Consider the following 6,409-nt stretch of genomic DNA (forward strand, 5'->3'; position numbering starts at 1 on the left):
TCCTCAGGGCTGGTGGATTACAGCCAAAGGAGAGTGCCTTGCCAATGCTGTTGCTGCTGCTATTTAGAGTTTGTGGCTGAATCCATGACAAGGAAATTTCTGGTTAGTGTTAGACAAGTTGAATTGCCCTGTGCCTGGGACTCACCACTTGAGTTCTTCTCCCAAAACACACTAGGAGAGACAGGAGCTTTGGCCCTTGTCTAATAAGAACAACTCTTATGTAAACAATGATAATTGAACATTATGTGATAACTGAAACAAAATTACTGAAACCAACAAAAATTTTACAGAAGTATCATAAATATGCACAAAAGGGACATTCACAATCTGAAGGAGCCCTTGAATACTGTTATGTTCTTTATAGACTTCCCCACCTTTATAAGGCTACCCTCTTTTTTCTAAGCCTTCCCCCACTATTTATATCACCCGTCTATCTTAACTTAAGGACTAATCTCCTTATGCCTTGTATCTTTTGTTTATCTTGGTCACAATAAGAATCCTAGGACTCCCAGTTTATTCCACATCTCCCATAGCTTGTATCTCCTTAAACTCTGACCCATCTCCCATCCTTTCCCTAAAGTCCCGAAGCCCTTCCACTGGGCCCTTCCGATATCACAATCGGTCATCAGCAAATCACTCATAGCCTTGTGACCTTTTTGCTACACCTTTCCTTCACCTTCAGGCTCTAATTAAAATCTGGGTCTCCCTTGAGGAAACTGTCCCAAAGTTTTTTCACTGGTGGCTCTCTTCTTTCTCACACCCTTCTTACTTCTGTATGAGTCTTCCTAACATTTCACCGTTGCTTCTAGTTACCAGTCCTTATCCCTTCCCCAAATACTTTCAGCTTCGACCCTTTATCTCTTTTTGCTGCAATCATCTACTACTACTCCTGTCATGCCTTGAAGATTTAGCTCCTGGACCCTGCCCTTCTATCCAGTGCTACCACTGCAATATGCACATGGAGGATATTTATGAGTTGGCCTTCCAGAACCAAGACTGCTTCTCTTCGGATGAGGAGGGTGTCCTCACTGTATGCTCACTGCTGGAGGCTTTCTCTGGACCTTGTCATCACTGATAACTGCAACCACTCTATAATTTCAGTTATAAGCATCCTATTTCCAAACCAAGTCATAAATTTCCCTCTTTCCAGCTTAGCCTAATTCCCAAATTCCTTCAATTCATCAACCCTACAGGGAACTACAATCCATTTTTCTACCACGTTTTCATCTGCCCTGTATGCACCTTATGCCCTCATATCTCCACTTAATAAGTTTAAATGTCAAAGAAATAAAGGATTAATAAAAGGATACAACATACAAAATTATTTAATAATACTAAGTACCTCCTGAGTTCAAAAAGAACATAAGGAAAATTACAAAATATGTAAAATTAAATGACAGTATCCATCATACCTAAGTATATTGGATTCAAATTAAAACTCTATCTACATTTAAATACACTACAACATTTAAATATATCAGGAAATAAAAGGTAAAAACAAATAAGTAAATCAACTCAAGATATTAGTTATAAAGAGGCAGCACAAACATAAAGAAACAAAGAAACAAAATAATAAATATATAGGCCAAAACAAAAAGAAATGTAAAATAAAAACAGATGATAACATAAACAAATGCTGGCTCACTGAAAAGTTTATTAGGATTGATGTTTGGCAAAACTGATAAAATAATAAAATAAAATACAGAACGAAAGGGCAGAAACAACCACAGACACAATACAAATTAAAAATGGTGAGAGTATTATGAATTACTACCTGCTAATAAATGTGATACTCAGATGAAATTGATTAATTTGTAGAAAATTATCCCAAAATGCCAAAAGTGGCATAAGAGGTTCTCCAGTAGCTAATTAACATTAGCAAAGGCATGTGTGGAGCATCTTTCTCTAGGAAGTTTATTTGCTGCTCAGAAGAATTAGTAAAAGTTGGGGCACCTGGGTGGCTCAGTCGGTTAAGCATCTGACTCTTGATTTCAGTTCAGGTCATGATCTCAGGGTTAGGAGATCGAGCCCCGCATTGGACTTTGCACTGGGTGTGGAGCCCGCTTAAGATTCTCTCTCTCCTCTGCTCCTCCCCACTCCCTCTCTCTAAAAAAAGAAAAAGAAAAAAGAATTAGTTAACATTGCTGTAAGAAGAATTGGTCTTTATAATTTAAGTAAAGCTGACATGAGTTTACAGTAAAAGCAGGAGAAAGAAGAAGAGAAGGAAGAGGAAAGAGCAAAGTCCAAAGACACTGAAACAGTAATCAAAAATCTCTACTTCCAAAAAGCTTCAGTCCCATATAGTTTTGTAAGTACTTTCTACCAAACTTGTAAGGAAGATTTAGTCCTATTTTGTAAAAAGTTATTTCAGAAAAAGAGTAAGAGTGAAAGCCTATCTAGCTCATTTTATCAGACTAGTATAATGTTTGGGATAAAAACAATACAAGTAACAGAAGATAAAGGTTAATTTCACTTATAAACATAGATGACCTAGGAATAAACTGAACCAAAGAGGTGAAAGACCTGTACTTGAAAACTATAAAACACTGATGGAAGAAATTGAAGACAACACCAACAAATGGCATGCTATTCCATGCTCAGGGATTGGAAGAATTGATATTATCAAAATGTCCATATTACTCAAAGCAATCTACAGATTCAATGCAATCCCTATCAAAATACCAACAGCATTTTTCACAGAACTAGAACAAATAATACTAAAATTTATATGGAACCACATAAGACCCCAATAGCCAAAGCAGTCCTAACAAAGAAGAACAAGCTGGAGGTATCACAATTCCAGATTCCAAGATATACAGTAAAGCTATAGTAGTCAAAATATTATGTGGTACTGGCACAAAAATAGACACATAGATCAAGAAAACAGAATAGAGAGCCCAGAAATAAACTCACATTTATATGGTTATATAATCTATGACAAAGGAAGCAAGAATATATAATGGGAAAAGACAGACTTTTCAGCAAATGGTGCTGTGAAAACTGGACAGCTACATGTAAAAGAATGAAACTGGACCCTTTTCTTACACCATACACAAAAATAAACTCAAAATGGATTAAAGACCTAAACATGAGATCCGAAACCATAAAAATCTGAGAAGAGAACATAAGCGGTAATTTCTCTGATGTCAGACATAGAAACATTTTTCTAAATATGTCTCCTAAGGCAGAGAAAACAAAGACAAAATCAAACTATTGGGACTACATCAACATAAAAAGCTTTTGCATGGCAAAGGAAACCATCAGCAAAATAAAAAGACAACCTTCTGAATGGAAGTAGATATTTGCAAATGATATACCTGATAAGGGATTAATATCCAAAATAAAGAACTTCTATAACTCAACACCCCCCAAAAATCATTAAAAAATGGGCAAAGGACCTGAATTAGACATTTTCCCAAAGAGGACATACAGATGGCCTACAGACACATGAAAAGATTCTCAACATCACTCATCATCAGGGAAATACAAATCAAAACCACAATGAGTTATGACCTCACACCTGTCAGATGGCTAAAATAAAAAACAAGAGACAAGAAGTGTTGGTGAAGATGTGGAGAAAAAGGAACGCCCTTGCACTGTTGGTGGGAAGGTAAACTGGTGCAGCCACCACAGAAAACAGTATGGATGTTCCTCAAAAAATTAAAAATAAAAATAGCACATGATCCAATGACTCTACTATTGGGTATTTACCTAGGGAAAATGAAAACACCAACTCAAAAAGATATATGCACCCCTATGTTTATTGCAGCATTATTTACAATAGTGAAGACATGGAAGTGTCCTAAGTGCCCATCAATAGACAAATGGATAAGGAAAATGTGGTACACACACACACACACACACACACAGTAGAATATTACGCAGCCAAAAAAAAGTATGAGATCATGCCATTTGAGACAACATGGATGGACCTAGTATTATGCTAAGTGAAATAAATCAGAGACAAAGGCCTTATGCTTCCACTCATAAGTGGAATCTAAAAAAAAAAAAACAAAACTCTAAATACAGAGAACTGGTGGTTGCCAGAGGGGAGGGGCTTGGGGGGTTGGGCAAAATAGGAGAAGAGGAGTGAAAGATACAGGCCTCTACTTATGGAATAAGTCATGGGAATAAAAAGCGGAGCATAAGGAATACAGTCAATGATATTCTAATAGCAATGTAATGAGACAGACAGTAGCTATATGGTGAACATAGCATAATGTATCAACTTGTCAAATCACTAAGTTGTACACATGAAACTAATGTAACAATGTGTATCAATTATACTCAATTAAAAATACATGAAACAATCATTAAAATATGAACTGAATCTTTCAGGGTATTTAAAAATCAATAAATTTTAAATAGGAATTAAATGAAGATCATTAGAAATAGTACCAATGTAATTCACTGTATTAAACAACCATGTGAGAAAAATCAGATGTCAATCAATGCATAGAAAATATTGCTAAACTTCAAGAACTATGATTAAAACTCAGAAAACTAAGAATGGAGGGGGACCGGCCCCAGTGCACGTCTGCCTGGCGCGCCACCTCACCAGCGCTGTTGCTAAGAGGCCTTGGATACCTGGCCGCGGGATGCGGGATGGTGTCAGGTGAAGATGGTGGTCATTGGGCCTCAGGTAACCATGGAGAAAGAGCTTCGGAGCACCATTCTTTTCAATGCATACAAAAAAAGAAGTATTTACCAGCAACAATGGCTATAAATCCATGCGGAAAAGACTTCGGAGTAATTGGAAGATTCAGAGCTTAAAAGATGAAATCACATCTGAGAAGCTAACTGGAGTGAAACTGTGGATTACAGCTGGGCCAAGGGAAAAATTTACTGCCGCTGAGTTTGAAGTCCTGAAGAAATACCTTGATGGCGGCGGTGATATCCTTGTGATGCTAGGAGAGGGTGGGGAATCCAGATTTGACACCAATATTAACTTTCTTCTAGAAGAATATGGAATCATGGTTAATAATGATGCTGTGGTTAGAAATGTATATTTAAGTATTTCCATCCTAAAGAAGCTCTAGTTTCCAACGGAGTCCTGAATAGGGAAATTAGCCGAGCTGCAGGGAAGGCTGTGCCTGGAATCATTGAAGAGGAAAACAGTGGAAACAATGCCCATGCTCTCACCTTTGTCTATCCTTTTGGTGCCACATTGAGTGTCATGAAACCAGCAGTGGCTGTTCTGTCCACAGTCTCTGTTTCCCACTTAACAGACCCATTCTGGCTTTCAATCACTCAAAGAACCAAGGTGGGAAGCTGGCAGTGCTTGGCTCATGTCACATGTTCAGTGACCAATATTTGGATAAAGAAGAAAACAGCAAAATCATGGATGTTGTTTTCCAGTGGCTCACAACGGGAGACATCCACCTAAACCAGATAGATGCTGAGGACCCAGAGATTTCCGACTACATGATGCTGCCCGACACAGCCACCTTCTCAGAGCAGCTTCGAGTGTGTCTCTAGGAGGGTGATGAGAACCCAAGAGACTTTACCACCCTCTTCAACCTGTCCATTTACCAGCTGGATACCACCTCCCTCCCCAAGGTCGTCAAGGCCCATGAACAGCTAAATGTGAAACATGAACCTCTCCAGCTCATCCAGCCTCAGTTTGAGACACCGCTGCCAGGCCTTCAGCCAGCGGTTTTCCCTCCCAGTTTCAGGGAATTACCACCTCCTCCGCTGGAGCTATTTGACTTAGATGAGACGTTCTCTTCTGAGAAGGCGCGCCTTGCTCATATTACCAATAAGTGTACTGAAGAAGACCTGGAATTCTATGTCAGAAAATGTGGTGACATTCTTGGAGTAACCAAGAAACTACCGAAGGACCAACAAGATGTCAAACATATCCTTGAGCACATCTTCTTCCAAGTGGTGGAGTTCAAGAAATTGAACCAGGAACATGACAGTGATACAAGTGAACCAGCATTCCAGAACAATTTCTGAGGACCTTGCCTCTTGAAGCATCTTCTGCCTCCTGATTCTCTTTGTAAACTATTTTTGGAATTCTTCAACTCCTTATCAAAATTGTCTATACACCTTTACCCCATGAGTTGTAGGTCTGTGCATCTCCTATAGTGCCCAGATAGATATAACATTTCTAACAAGATCCTTATGTAAGATACATTCCATTTTTAAAATTAAATCTGACTGAATCCCTACTTTTATTAAAAAAAAAAAAGATTGGAGGGGGACTTCTTTAACTTGGTAAGATTACATACAAAAAATCTACAGTAAACATTATACTTGATAGAGAAACATTTATTCCCTCTAAGATGTGGACTATGACAGGGTTGCCCACTATCACCACTGCTCTTCAACAGAGTAGATCCTGGATAACAGGATAGGAAAAGAAAGAATAGTTAAAAGCACTGAAAGGGAGGACATTAAACTTTCA

At 38.3% G+C, this 6,409-nt stretch overlaps 1 pseudogene; it reads left to right on the plus strand.

Annotated features, from left to right (window-relative positions):
• The first annotated feature begins 4,543 nt into the window (after positions 1-4,543).
• LOC112832377 (intraflagellar transport protein 52 homolog pseudogene) lies at positions 4,544-6,173 on the plus strand (annotated as a pseudogene).
• The last annotated feature ends 236 nt before the right edge of the window (positions 6,174-6,409 follow it).

This window comes from Callorhinus ursinus, unplaced genomic scaffold, assembly GCF_003265705.2.
Source record: "Callorhinus ursinus isolate GAN/ISIS: 27379988/994484 unplaced genomic scaffold, GSC_fseal_2.0 scaffold44, whole genome shotgun sequence".
Classification (NCBI taxonomy): Eukaryota; Metazoa; Chordata; class Mammalia; order Carnivora; family Otariidae; genus Callorhinus; species Callorhinus ursinus.